This window comes from Neophocaena asiaeorientalis, unplaced genomic scaffold (genome assembly GCF_003031525.2).
Source record: "Neophocaena asiaeorientalis asiaeorientalis breed wild unplaced genomic scaffold, Neophocaena_asiaeorientalis_V1.1 scaffold77, whole genome shotgun sequence".
Lineage (NCBI taxonomy): Eukaryota > Metazoa > Chordata > Mammalia > Artiodactyla > Phocoenidae > Neophocaena > Neophocaena asiaeorientalis.
In genome coordinates, this window is record NW_020174645.1 from 4299556 (window position 1) to 4311729 (window position 12174).

At 57.5% G+C, this 12174-nt stretch overlaps 1 protein-coding gene across 1 annotated transcript in view; it reads left to right on the plus strand.

Moving 5' to 3' along the window:
- The first annotated feature begins 11143 nt into the window (after positions 1-11143).
- Positions 11144-12174, plus strand: part of NCOR2 (nuclear receptor corepressor 2) — a 191896-nt gene continuing 190865 nt past the window's right edge. The window contains 1 exon segment of the mRNA XM_024758467.1: positions 11144-11192. The gene's annotated coding sequence lies outside the window, so the exon portion shown is untranslated.

Below are 12174 nucleotides of genomic sequence, written 5' to 3' on the forward strand. Positions count from 1 at the left end.
GTGCCCTGGGCAGGGGAGGGCAGGAACACCTAGATTCCCTTTTCATGCTGTGTCCGTATTTCTGTGGCCCAGAGCACGCTCTCCCCTCCCCTCCCCCCCAGGCACTTCCCTGATGGGGCTGATGGGGCGCTGGATGGTGGACGAGGCTGGATGTGATCTAGCGGCCCTGGGGCCAGTTCACAGCTCGCCTAGTGGCTGTTCTGTGCCCCGGGTCCTCCGCCTCCACTCCACCACAGAAGCAGGAACTTTCCAACACAGAGCCCGGCTGTTAATCAGCGCGACTCACTCTGGGCAGTACGTGGGGCCTCTGGGGCTGTTTTCACTTTCTACCAAGTTTCTCACTGTGACTCAGTGTTGCCCCCCGGCCCGGTGACCCAGGCTTCTGAGCACCTGCTGAGCTCCTGTGGGACATCACAAAGAGCTGGCTTTGAGGCTGCCCTTTGCTGGGTGCTTCGGGCCTCAGTTTTCTCATCTGTGTAGTGGGAACAGCGAGGGAGATGTTATGGGCGTTTACTGTCATCAAACAGTGGATCCCAGGGGCCGCATGTGCCCAGGGTGTGCATTGGAGGGAAATGATGCAGACGCTAGGGGGTGAAAGCTGGGAGACTCATTGGGGGATTCACACAGGGGAGGCGCATGCCCTGTATCCCCTCCAGCTCTGTCCGTGGAGGATCTGGGTGGAGGGCCGTGTGTCCAGGGGCTTCTGTTCTCCATGACAGCCAGTCGCCAAGCCCGGTCGGGGATGGTGGCCTACGTCTCTCACTGGGTCGTGCTTCAGAGGCTGGGGCGGGGGGCCTGTGCCCCAGGTATTCTCATCATGACCTGGCTCAGGGCTTGAGCCTGGTGTCCTAGGTGCTGAGGGGCTGGGCTTGCGTCCCTGGGGAGGCGGGCTGGTCAACCCTGATGGCGAGCTTACACTGAGCACCTGCTGTGTGCCAGACTGTATATTTCCGCACAGAGTAGCCCTCGGCATCACCCCCATTTTACAGATGGGGAAACCAAGGCTTGGAGGAGCAAGGTGACGGCCTCAGGCTTAACAAAATGGTAGAGCTGGGATTTGTGCCTGAGCCGTCCTGGTTTTAACTCCCCTGCTTATCACCTCCACCTTGTAGCAGAGGAAACAGCCTCAGAATTTAGGCACCGGCGTGGGGTCGCCCAGCTAGAACCTGGTGCAGCTGGGATTGGGTCCGGGTCTCCGGCCAGATCCCGGGCTGCTGGGACTCTGTGTATGGACTCCCTTGCTGGGCCTCTCTGTCCCCATCTGTGCAGGATGGGCTGGTGCCCCTGGTGCCTGGGTCACAGATGCTGGGCTGGGTCGGGGCTGGTCTTGGGGAGCGGGAGTGTGCAGAGGGAGGCCTGTTGGGGATGGGGGAGGAGTGGGGTGCTCCAGTAGTGTGCAGAAGTCCTGATCTCCCTTCAGGACCAGGTCAGCGGGAACCACCCCTCCCGCCTGGGTTGCTGGACTCATTGGAATATCCCCTGGGCCCCCGGTGACAAATCTCTTTCACCGTCTCTTGACCCAGACAGTTAATTGCTTCTGGCGATCAATCGCTGGTTCCATGACACCCCTGCTCTCCCCGGCAGCCCCTGGCCCTGCCCTGCAGCCACTAATGGCCCAGACCCTGCTCTTGGGCAGGGAAACTTGGGGCAGGGTGGGAGGCTCTGCAGTGGTTTTCCCTTCCAGCTGACCATCAGGCAGCCTCCTCCCAGGGGACCCAGCAGCTGGCATTGTAGGGCCCTTGGCCTGTGCTCCTACAGGGTTGAAACTGAATTAGCTTTACAGAGAGCCTATGATGGGGCCTCTGAGGGACTTTCAGAGGCTTCTGGAAGTTTCTACCCCATGCAGTCCCCTGTGCCCCATTCCCAGAAAGCCCACTCTCTTATCTCCCACCCCTCAGGGGACTCCCAGGTGGAGGTGATGTGTGGTTAAAGTGGATGCCTGGATGCAAATCTTAGCTGTGGGAACCCTGGGTACACTTTCTTGCCTCTCTGCCTCATTGCCCCCATCTGTAAAATGGGGAGAGTCATAGTAACTCGTGTGTACAGTGGTTGTAAGAATTAAACCAGTCAGTAATTTACAGGGCTTAGCACAGTGCCCACGCAGTGAAAGCCTCAGGGGAGCTCCAGGTGTCTGCAGCTGGCGATGCCGGTGGTGGACAGACAGGTAGATGGACAAATGGCTTCTCCGTGCCGCTGTCTTGGGCCTCCACAGGCCTCGGAGCGAAGCCCCTGGCCCTCCTGGCCTGATCTGTGCTGCCTGCCCTGACTTGGCCTGTGCTGGGCCGGGAGCCAGGCTGCCGACACCCGTGTGGCCCGAGCCCCCGTCTGCCCCCCTTCCCTCCAGAAACGGTCGATATCCTGGCTCCTTCCTGGCGTCTAACTGCTCTTGTCGGCTGCTGTCTCCGCAGATGGCCCCACGCACCGTAGCGAGGAGGCGGGCGGGAGGTTTCTGAGCAGTGTGTTCTGGGGCCAAATTGAGGGTGGAGCAGGGGGAGAATGGGGCAGCCAAGGGAGGACGCCTGGGCCCCCATCTCCCTGCCCCTCCCTGGCTGTGCCATCTCGGGCAGGTTGCTGAACTTCTTTGGGCCTCAGTTTCCCCATCTGTGAAATGGGGTCAGGATAGACGGCCCAGGACCTGGCACACGGTGACTGTGCATGCAGGAGGGGCTATTATTATTGCTGTGGTGACCGTCGTGGTTGTTTGGCCTGTGATCAGCGCAGGTCTCTTTTGGGAGCCCGGATAGGTGGGCTGGGGGCTGGGGGGCCTGCGGGCAGGGTCAGTGCGGGTCCTCATTCTCCTCCTGACTGTGTGCCCCCCTTGGATGGGCCTGAGCCCCCTGGAGTGGGGCCGTGGCCCCCATGGTTGGATGGGCTGTGCCCCCTTTGGGTGGGACCACGTGTCCCCCTCCGTTGGGCCACAGCCCCTCCTCCCCTTTTGTCCACCCCCAGGCCCTGTCGACTCACATCCACACTGGCTGTGGCCTTGGCTTGGCTGCGCCACTGCCCTGCCCCCATGCCCCAGCAGTCGCCGGCTGCTGCAGTCTGGTGGGGAATCAGAGACCTGGGTGAACTCTCCATGATTGCCTCTCTGCAGCTTCAAGGAGAGCCGGCCTCAGCTGTCACTTGAGAAGGAAAATAAAATATCCCAGTGGCTTCTAAGTGGAAGAGCTGCCTCCCTCCCGTTCTAGCTGTCTGGGCTGCTTGCTACGACAGTGACAGGGAAGGGCGACACCCGGTCCCAGGGGACAGGGGAGACTTCCCTGTTCATGGGGTGTGAAGAGACATGTCTGGCAGACCCAGGCAGCTCTGGGAGGGGCGTTAGGTCCCCCACACCCTAACGCCTCAGGGCCCTGGCCTGCTCCTGCCCTGGGTGCCTGGGTCACACTGTACCTGAAGTCCCCAAATCCAGCCTGCAGAGATGGCTTCCGGAAGTTATGCCTGCCCACTGGGGGCAATGCCCGGATCTGCGGGATCGCGTTTAGGGCGTCTGTAGAATACGTTTCGTGGCTTTTGCTCATCTTGGCCTCGTATGGTTCACGCTGCCACATGGAGGCTCACGTGGGCATCACTTCCCTTTCCTCAAAGTGGCGGGCATTGCAGCAGCCCCCGGGCCCTGGGTGACTTTGTAGAACTTGACCTGTGCCCACTGAGGGGGTTTGAGATGGGAAGGCAGGGGCTGCAGGTGGAGGAGCATTTTTTCTGCAAGGCTGGCTCGGGGACCTGGTTCCAGCCCTGACGGTCCCGGGCAGGGACCTTGTCCCAGCCTCCCGGGCTTATTGGCAGATTGGCCAAACTTGACCTGTGCCCACTGAGGGGGTTGAGATGGGACAGCGGGAGCTGCAGGTGGAGCATCTCCTCTCTGAGGGCCGGCGCCAAGCCTCCTGGGCTGGCACGGCAGAGCCTGGCAGGGGATCCTGCCCTGGGAGGAGGTGATGACTGGGTAGGGATATTGTGGGTTAGTTGTGGCTCCTGCTCTTTGTCAGGCGCTGGCTTCTGGCCTCTGCACTGACTGGGGAGAGAATCGTGGAGAACCCGCTCCCCGGGGGTGGGGTGGGGAACCACTGAAGTGGGTGGCAGCCTGGCTGTGCGATCCCCTCTTGGAGCCTCAGTCTGTCCATCCAGGAAATGGGTAGCAGCAGCTCAGGAGGCTGCAGGGAGGGTTAAGTCGGGTTACTGCTGCCCGGCTCAGGGTCTGAGAACACAGGGTAAGGGTACCACGAACAGTAACAGCGCTCAGCCCTGTGTGCACGGTTAAGGCCGCCTGGGTGCCCATCCTGACTTCTCTCATCAGCCGTATAACCCCTGGGACAAGTGACTCAACCCCCCCCAAGCCTCAGTTTCCTCATCTGTAAAATGGGGATAATAAAATAACCTACCTGGGGACTTCCCTGGCAGTCCAGTGGTTAACACTCCACGCTTCCACAGCAGGGGGCACGGGTTCGATCCCTGGTCAGGGAACTAAGATCCCGCATGCCATGCGGCGCAGGCAAAAAAAAAAAAATGCTCTGTAGACTTTTAAAAAAAGAATAATAAAATAAATAAAATAGCCTACCTGAAAGGTTGTCGGGAGTTAAATGAATATGTAAAGGCTTGGCTTGGTGTCCTCACGGGAGTAACTAAACGCTAGTTATGGCCACTGTTATTGTTGCCGTTGTTGTTGGTTTTGTGACTGCAGCCAGATTGCATGTAGCTGAGTATGAGGGAGTGTGGGCTGCCTGGAGGAGGAGGCCGTGGGGCTTGTGAGTGTAGGTGGGACTCGCATGGGTATGGGAGGTGCATGGGGGGCTTTTCAGCAGTGGGGAGTGCGGGGATTGGGTGAAAGACGGCAGGCAGGTCCAGGCCTCCCCCAGTGCCTTCTGTGATCCTGGCCCCACTGTGCACCGGGCACTGTGTTAAGTCTGTTGTGAGTCGGCTGGGCCCACTGTGTGCCAGGCCTTCTCTCAGCCCTGCTGTCAGCTGCACCTCACAGCGTTGGCCCTACTGTGCTGAACCCTCCTCTGTATGCAGTCTCGTTTACTCTGAGCCTCACCCTGCTGTTCCCACTGTGCCTTTGCGTCAGGCCTTGTGGCCTCAGTGAGGGATAAGGCAGGCCCTTTCCTGGAAGGCTCAGGGTCTGCTGGAGGCGGCCAGGCAGAGTTTTTGGGTGAGGTGGCAGTGAGGGCCAGGATATGACTGGACTAACTGGAAAGGCTTATAACATCGAGGGGAGGGGAGAGGACATCATAAGCTGGGCTTTGAGGGATGTGTAGGAGTCCTTTGGAGAGACAACTTGCTGTCACTTATACCAGGGCAAATTGTGGGCACACACCTGTCTGATACGGGTCTGTCTGGCTGTGAAATGAGCACACTGGGGAGGAATTTGCCAGGGTCCCTGGGAGTGGGGGTGGGTCAGGGGATTCAAGAAAGGGTTCATGTCCCAGCTTTTTTCTTTTGCTTCCAGCTGAGAGACTTGGGACAGGTGACCATTCCATGCCTCAGTTTCTCTGTTTCCCCATTTCTCTTGGAGTGTTGCTGTGAGGGTCCTGAAGTGGGGAAATGCAGAAAGCGCTCACTGTGATTAATAAGCTTGTTGAGGTCTACGCCGTGCCAGGCACTGCTCTGAGGGGCTCTGCTGTGTTAACTCATTTAGTGGTCACAGCAGCCCTTCGAAGGGACACTGTTACCATCCCTCAGTTTATAGACAGCGAAATAGAAGCACGGGGAGATGAAGTGACTTGGGTGCCCAGTGGAGTGGCCGAGCCGGGACTGGCACCCCGGCTGCCTCTGTCACTGCCTTGCCCATCACCTGCAGGCACTGCGGGGGCTCCAATACCCCTCTCCTTCTCACACCTGGAAAGTGTGCCTCCTGGGGCCCTGCCGAGGGTACGGCCCACGTGGCTGGAGGCCCAGAGGAGGCTGGGCTGGGAGGGAGGATTTGTTCTGAGCCCTGGCTTGTGCAGTCACTTTTAGCAGCCTGCCCAGGGAGCAGGTGGAGGCAAAGGCCTGGTGTTGCTAGGGCCTCAAGGGGCCAGTGGGGTCGGGGCCTTGCCTCTGGGTGGCTACGGCACAGCCTGGTGGGAAAGGTTTGGAGGTACTGAGGTTCAACTACCAAGCACTTGCCTGGCACTGAGACTTCAGCCCTCAGGTTCTGACCCTAGGAGAGACTCCAGTGCAGAGAGAGGCTGAGGCTTGGCCTGGGGAAGAGGGCACCACCTCCATGGAGCCGACAGGGATTGACACGCAAGTGTCCTCCCTGGCCATGCCTCACACTGTTCTACTTGGTTATGTGTTAGATCCGAATGTGCCCCTCCCCTCCCGTGGCCTCGCCCTGGAAACAAAACCCAGGCCAGTATTGCCCCCCCGCCTCGCCCCGTCCACCACTGCTTCCAGTTTAGCTGGGTCCTGTCTCCAGGCCTCTGCATTTGCTGCGCCTTCCTCCTTATCTCTTCAGCCCTGGGCTCCAGTGTCACCTCCTGGGAGACCCTACCTGTCTTCTAGTCCTCCCCCATCCCCCATCACGCCTGTCATTCATTGCAGGTTTATGCTGGTTTATGTCTGTTACTTCATTCACTGCCCTTTGACGTCATCTGGCTCTTTTTTCTTTCTCTTTATTTTATTTTTTTATTTTTGGCCTCGCCACACAGCTGTGGGATCGAAGTTCCCGGACCAGGGATTGAACCCTGTGCCCTTGGCAGTGAAAGCTTGGAGTCCTAACTACTGGACCATCAGGGAATTCCCCATCTTGCTCTTTTCTTGATGTATCTGTGTGGTGTTTGAGTGTGGGTAGGTGTGACCGTGTCCCCCGAGGACCCTTGTCTTTCGTATTCATGGCCCCATCCCTGTGCAGGGGCTCTGTCAAGCTTGTCAACTGGCCGAAGGTTGATGCTGGTATCCCAGTCAAAGCTGGACAGCTCTCTCTGGGTTTGAACCCAACTGGCTCTGCCCTCCTGCACCTGTGTGGCCTTGGACTGCTAGCTTCCTGTCTCCGAGCAGGGTGGATGGACACTTTGGGTCAGCCTGTGTGGCTGGGGTAATCTGGGTGGGCTTCCTGGAGGAGGAAAAAGGCAGTGTTATGCTGGTGCTGGGAAGGCAGAGGAGGGGGTGGGAGGGCAAATGGCAGAGTTGAGGGCCAAAGCTCTGAGGGGGGCCTGATGGGGCTTGTTTGGGGGCTTGGTGCCATGTGGGGGCAGGTCTCAGCCCGTGGGCCCTGGGGAGCTGTTGAAGTGCTTAAGGGAGGGTTACCGAGGGCCTGGGGGAGGGGAACCCTTGGAAGCCGTCCTCTTTCCTGTATCTGCTTTGCTGGGAAACCAGTCTGGTCAGCCCCCCTTCCTTCCCTCCCCCACTCTCTCCCCCGGGGTGCGGGTAGAGGAGGTTGTGGCTGGGATTCAGCAGTTGGGCTGGGCCACGGCAGGACCATGGCTGGAAACACGGTGCGGGGGGGCTGGCTCCCCCGCGGAGCCTTCCTGGGCCAAGCGCGCGTGTGTGGGAGTGTGTGGGGGCACGGTGTGCGCAAGCATGCACGAGTGTGAACAAGTGAGTGAATGAGGCCGTGCGTATGTGCGTGTGTGACTGAGGATGTCAGCGGTGTGAGCGCGAGAGTGACTGAGACCTTGAATGAGGGTCTGCTCCCTGGCTCGAGCCCCTTGCACAGGGATCAGAGCCGCCCCCCTCCTAGGAGGCCCAGGGACCCGGGGACCTTCAGGGCCCACGGAGGTCCCACTGGGTGCAGCTCTGCTCAGGGAGCTGTTGAGCCCCCTCCCTGCTGGGGGTGCCTGGGGTCAGCCTGGGAGTGGCCACCTCCCCACTCCCGCTCTCCTTGTTCACACTCAAGGAGGGTCCCCCCACCAGTGCCCTGGCTCCCGAGGCTTAAAGAGCTTGGACCTGGGTTCAAATCCTGGTTCTTTCCCTTCCCTTCCTGACCTTGAGTGAATTACTGCTGACCATTGGCTTCCTGGCCTGGAAACAGAAGCCCCCATACCTCCCTCCCTCCCTCCCGGGATGGTTGTGAGGATTACGTGAGGTACCCGGGAAGCAGCCCGAGCACAGAAAGGCCACAGGAAGTGTATGTGGTTCTCCTTCCCTTCCCCACCCAGAGCTGTCGCTGTCCAAGCCGGGAGCCCAGCACAGCTGCCAAGGCTCCTCTTCCATCCCTCGCCCGCCTGCGTGAATTCTACTTGCAAAATGCTCTCCATCCCATCCACTTGTCCCGCCTCCACCCTCACCCATCCTCCACTCCACAGCCCGAATGCGCTCTCCAAATTCCGGTGGGACTTGTCCCTTCTCTGCATGCGAAACCCTCCTAAGGGTCTCCCTGCCCCTGGGAATAAAATCCCAATCCAAGGGGCCCTGCGGCGATCAGCCCTGCCTACCCGGTTCACACACACACTCACTCCGCTCCGCTTCCTTCCAGCCTCCATGCTGTGATCAGCTGTTCTCTGCCCGCATCCTCTCGCCAAGCGCACCTTTCACCTTCCTCCGTGGGGCACAGCGTGGCCGTCGCTTCTCTTGGGAATTCCCCAAGTTTTCTAGGCTGGGAACTGCTCTCTGGACCTGCGTGTTGTGGGCATTGCTGGGAGATGCTCTGTATGGCCCCCTGGGGCCGGCCCAGGCCGGTCTTGACCTCACGCCATCAGGTGCTTTGTGTCCATTGGGGGACTGCAGGGGGGACTGGCTGGGGCTGGGAGATGGTGGGAAGCAGATGGGGTCTGATCTCCCAACCCTTCCACAGTGGTGCCTGGGGAGAGCACCCAGCCACCTGACCCCGCCTGAGCCCTTTGCAGGACCTGCTGCAGGGGGCTGGCCACAGAGGCTTCTGGGAGGCTGGGATGGCTACGGAGACATGCCTGGGCCTCCCTGTTTCCAGCCTTCCTGCAGGGCCCTGTCTCTGGAGCTGCTGCAGATGGCAGGACAAGTGTCAAGCCTGGAGGCACTGTAGCGAAAAAAACCTTAAAAGGACAGGAAAGAAGGGGCAGTGTCCTTCCCCATGTGCCGCCTGCAGCTGCCCCTTTTAGGGCTCCTTGGGGTCTTGGAGCTTAGCTGCCAGCCCCTGCCTTGGGGTCATAGAATGCCCCGCAGGAACTGACTGCTGCTAGTGAGCCCATGCTGGCTCTGAAAGCACTTTACCTCCACGGCATCCCTGTAAGGTCGGTGTTTTTAATGTATCATCGTTCCCATTTTTAAAAATTAAAAAAAAGTTTTTTGGCCACACCATGTAACTTGCGGGATCTCAGTTCCCCAACCAGGTATCAAACCCGGGGCCTCGGCAGTGAAAGCGTGGAGTCCTAACCACTAGACCACCAGGGAAGTCCCCCTCGTTTCCATTTTAGAGATGAAGAAACTGAGGCTCAGAGAGGTGAAGCTACTTGTCCCAGGGTGCACAGCTAGGAAGGGCAGAGCCCAGATTTGAACCCAGGGAGCCTGGGCCCAGAGCCTGAGCCCTGCATGCAGCTACCTCAGCCTTATGAGAGCCGGAAGCCGCAGCTCCACTCGCCTTTGATCCCTGGGTGGGGGCAAGGGCTGCAGAAGTGGCTTCCTAAATGTCCACTCGAGGCTGAGATGTTTGCGAACGGACAGGTCTTGGAGACAGCCGTGGGGAGTGGGCCCATTTTCTGGATGGGAAAACCAAGGTCAGAGACTCCAAGGTCACAGCTGTTAGTAGAGGAGCTGGGACCACAGCCAGGGTTTTGATCTCTCTCTAGTGGTCTGCCCATTACTATTTGTTTACTTGTTCTTTTTCTTGCAGAAGCTAACACAATAAAGAATGCATAGGGACTTCCCTGGCTGTCCAGTGGTTAAGACTCCACACTCCCAATGCAGGGGGCAGGGATTCAATCCCTGGTTGGGGAACTAAGATCCTACGTGCCTCACAGCACAGTCAAAAAAAAAAAAGAATGCATTAAACACGTGGCTGCAGATTAATGAATAATTGTTAAGGAGTCACATGCGGTCTTCTCTCCAGAGGTGCTTAACATCCTAACTTTTGTGGGAATCATCTTTTTGTTCTAGTGTGACTGCCCCTGCAGACCTCTCTACTCGTGAAAGTAGAGTCTTGCCATTCCCAGAATCTTATAAATGGAATCCTCGCGTGTGCTTAGCATCTGACTCTGACATCCCTCCATGTGGTTGTGGGTCTGTAGTTTGTCCCATTTTATTGTGGGGTAGTATTCCATGGTATGGATGTACCGCTGTTTGTTTATCCCTTCATCTGTGGATGGACTGTGTTCAATTTTTTGTGGTTATGAATAAAGCTGTTATGAACATTCATGTACACATCTTTGTAGGAGCATATGTTTTCATTTTTCTTGGGTAAATACCCAGCAGTGGAGTTGCTGGGTCACATGGTCACCCAAATGTATGTTTAACTTTGTAAGAAACTGCCAAACCGTTTTCCAAAGTAGTTGCACCATTTTGCACTGAAGTAGTGATGTCTGAGAATTCCAGTTGCTCTGCATCCTCGTCAGCACTTGGCATTGTCTTATTTTAGCCATCCAGGTGGGTGTGTAGTGGTCTCTTAGTTTGCACTTTCCTGATGACTAATTATATTGACCATCTTTTCATGTGCTTATTGGCCATTTCTATATCCACTTCTGTGAAGTTCTATCAAGTCTTTTTGCCCATTTTTCTGTTGGGTTGATTGGCTCTTATTTATTTGTGAGTGTGCTTTTTATATTCTGGACACTAGTGTTTATTGTGCTGGTTTTGACTTTGAATGGTGACTCAGAAATTCTTGAATGAGAGTCGTAGGCCCACCCCTCCATCAGGTGTCACTTACTGACTTTTCTTAGGGTCCCCGGGGAAGTTAATGGGGGATTTTCACAGCGACAGTGTGATCTGGGCCCGGGGTCCCCTGGGGGCTTGGCTGGGGTGTGAGCTGCCTTTATAACCACATAGTTCAGATTGGAATCCCAGCTCTGTGACTTCCTAGCTGTGGGACCTGGGGCGTGAGACTTTGATTCTCTGAACTTCAGTTTCCCGCTCTGTCAAATGGGGTAGCAGTACCACCTCATGGGGTTGTCGTGGAGAAACACTTGGCCTGATGTACACAGTGCCCCAAGTCCAGGCCAGTGGGCCTTGCTGTCTCTACCTGCACATTGATGTGGTCATACCTTAGCCCATTCATGGGGATGCTATGATCCTTGCTAACAAGACCCGTATTTTCCCCTGCAGGTCCCCCAGAGTCTTTGAGGACACAGCATTGCTGGTGGCTGTTTCTGGTAGGTTCACATCTATCCCTCCTTGCTGTTTCCAGCGGGTTCGTATTGCTGGGACCTTCTCGTGGACAGGGGGTCGGCAGTTGCTGGGGTGCCAGGTTTTGTTGGCGGATGTGGTGGTGGGCTCTGTGTGGCCTTGTGGGGTGGGGTCTGGGCAGCAGTGTTGCCCAGCGTGGAGGTTGTGGGTTCCCCCGGGATGGGGTATTTTCTGGCTGAGTGCATTGATGTACAGATGGTGCCTGGGAGAAGGGGTTGTCCCAGCAGTGCAGCTGTGTGACAGTGGGTTTTCTCTGTCTCTGGGGTTCATGGCCACATTGCTTCTGTGCCCTGATGGTGGGCTGCAGGCTCAGAGAGGGTGGAGCCTGTGTGCTGGCCCTCGAGTTGGGATGTTGGACGTTGGAGGAGGCCCTTGAGCCAGACACCTGTGTGCCACTGTGGTCGCCGTGCCCAGCAGGGGACCCGGGGTTCCAGTCCCGGCACTGCCACTTTCATGCTGGGCGCCCAGGACAAGTCACTCATCTCCCTGTGCCTCCATTTCCCTGTCTGTAAACTGGGGTAATGAGTGTCCCCTCGTAGGGTTGCTGCGACAATTAAATGAGCTGATATGGAGCAGCGCCTGGCACAGAGGAGCTGCTCAAAAGCCCATCACCACAGTGTTTTTCATGTCACTGTGTTTTGTGACCCTCATAGCGATGCTCCAAAATGGGCTGTTATCCTCATTTTATAAATGGGGAAACTGAAGCACAGATGGGTCACCTGTGCTTCACCAGCTGGAAGCAAAGAGCGGGGGCTAATTCTTTGACTCTCCCAGGGAACCTGGCAGATTCCTCCCCAATGCCCCCATTTTACAGCCAAGCAGACTGAGGCCCATGTGGGGCTGGTCTGTGCCCACTGCCCTCCCTGTCTCCCCGCCGACCTGGTACATCTGACGGCAGGGTCTCCCCAGAAAGCTTCTCCATCAGGGGGAGTGGAGAGCGGTCCTAGG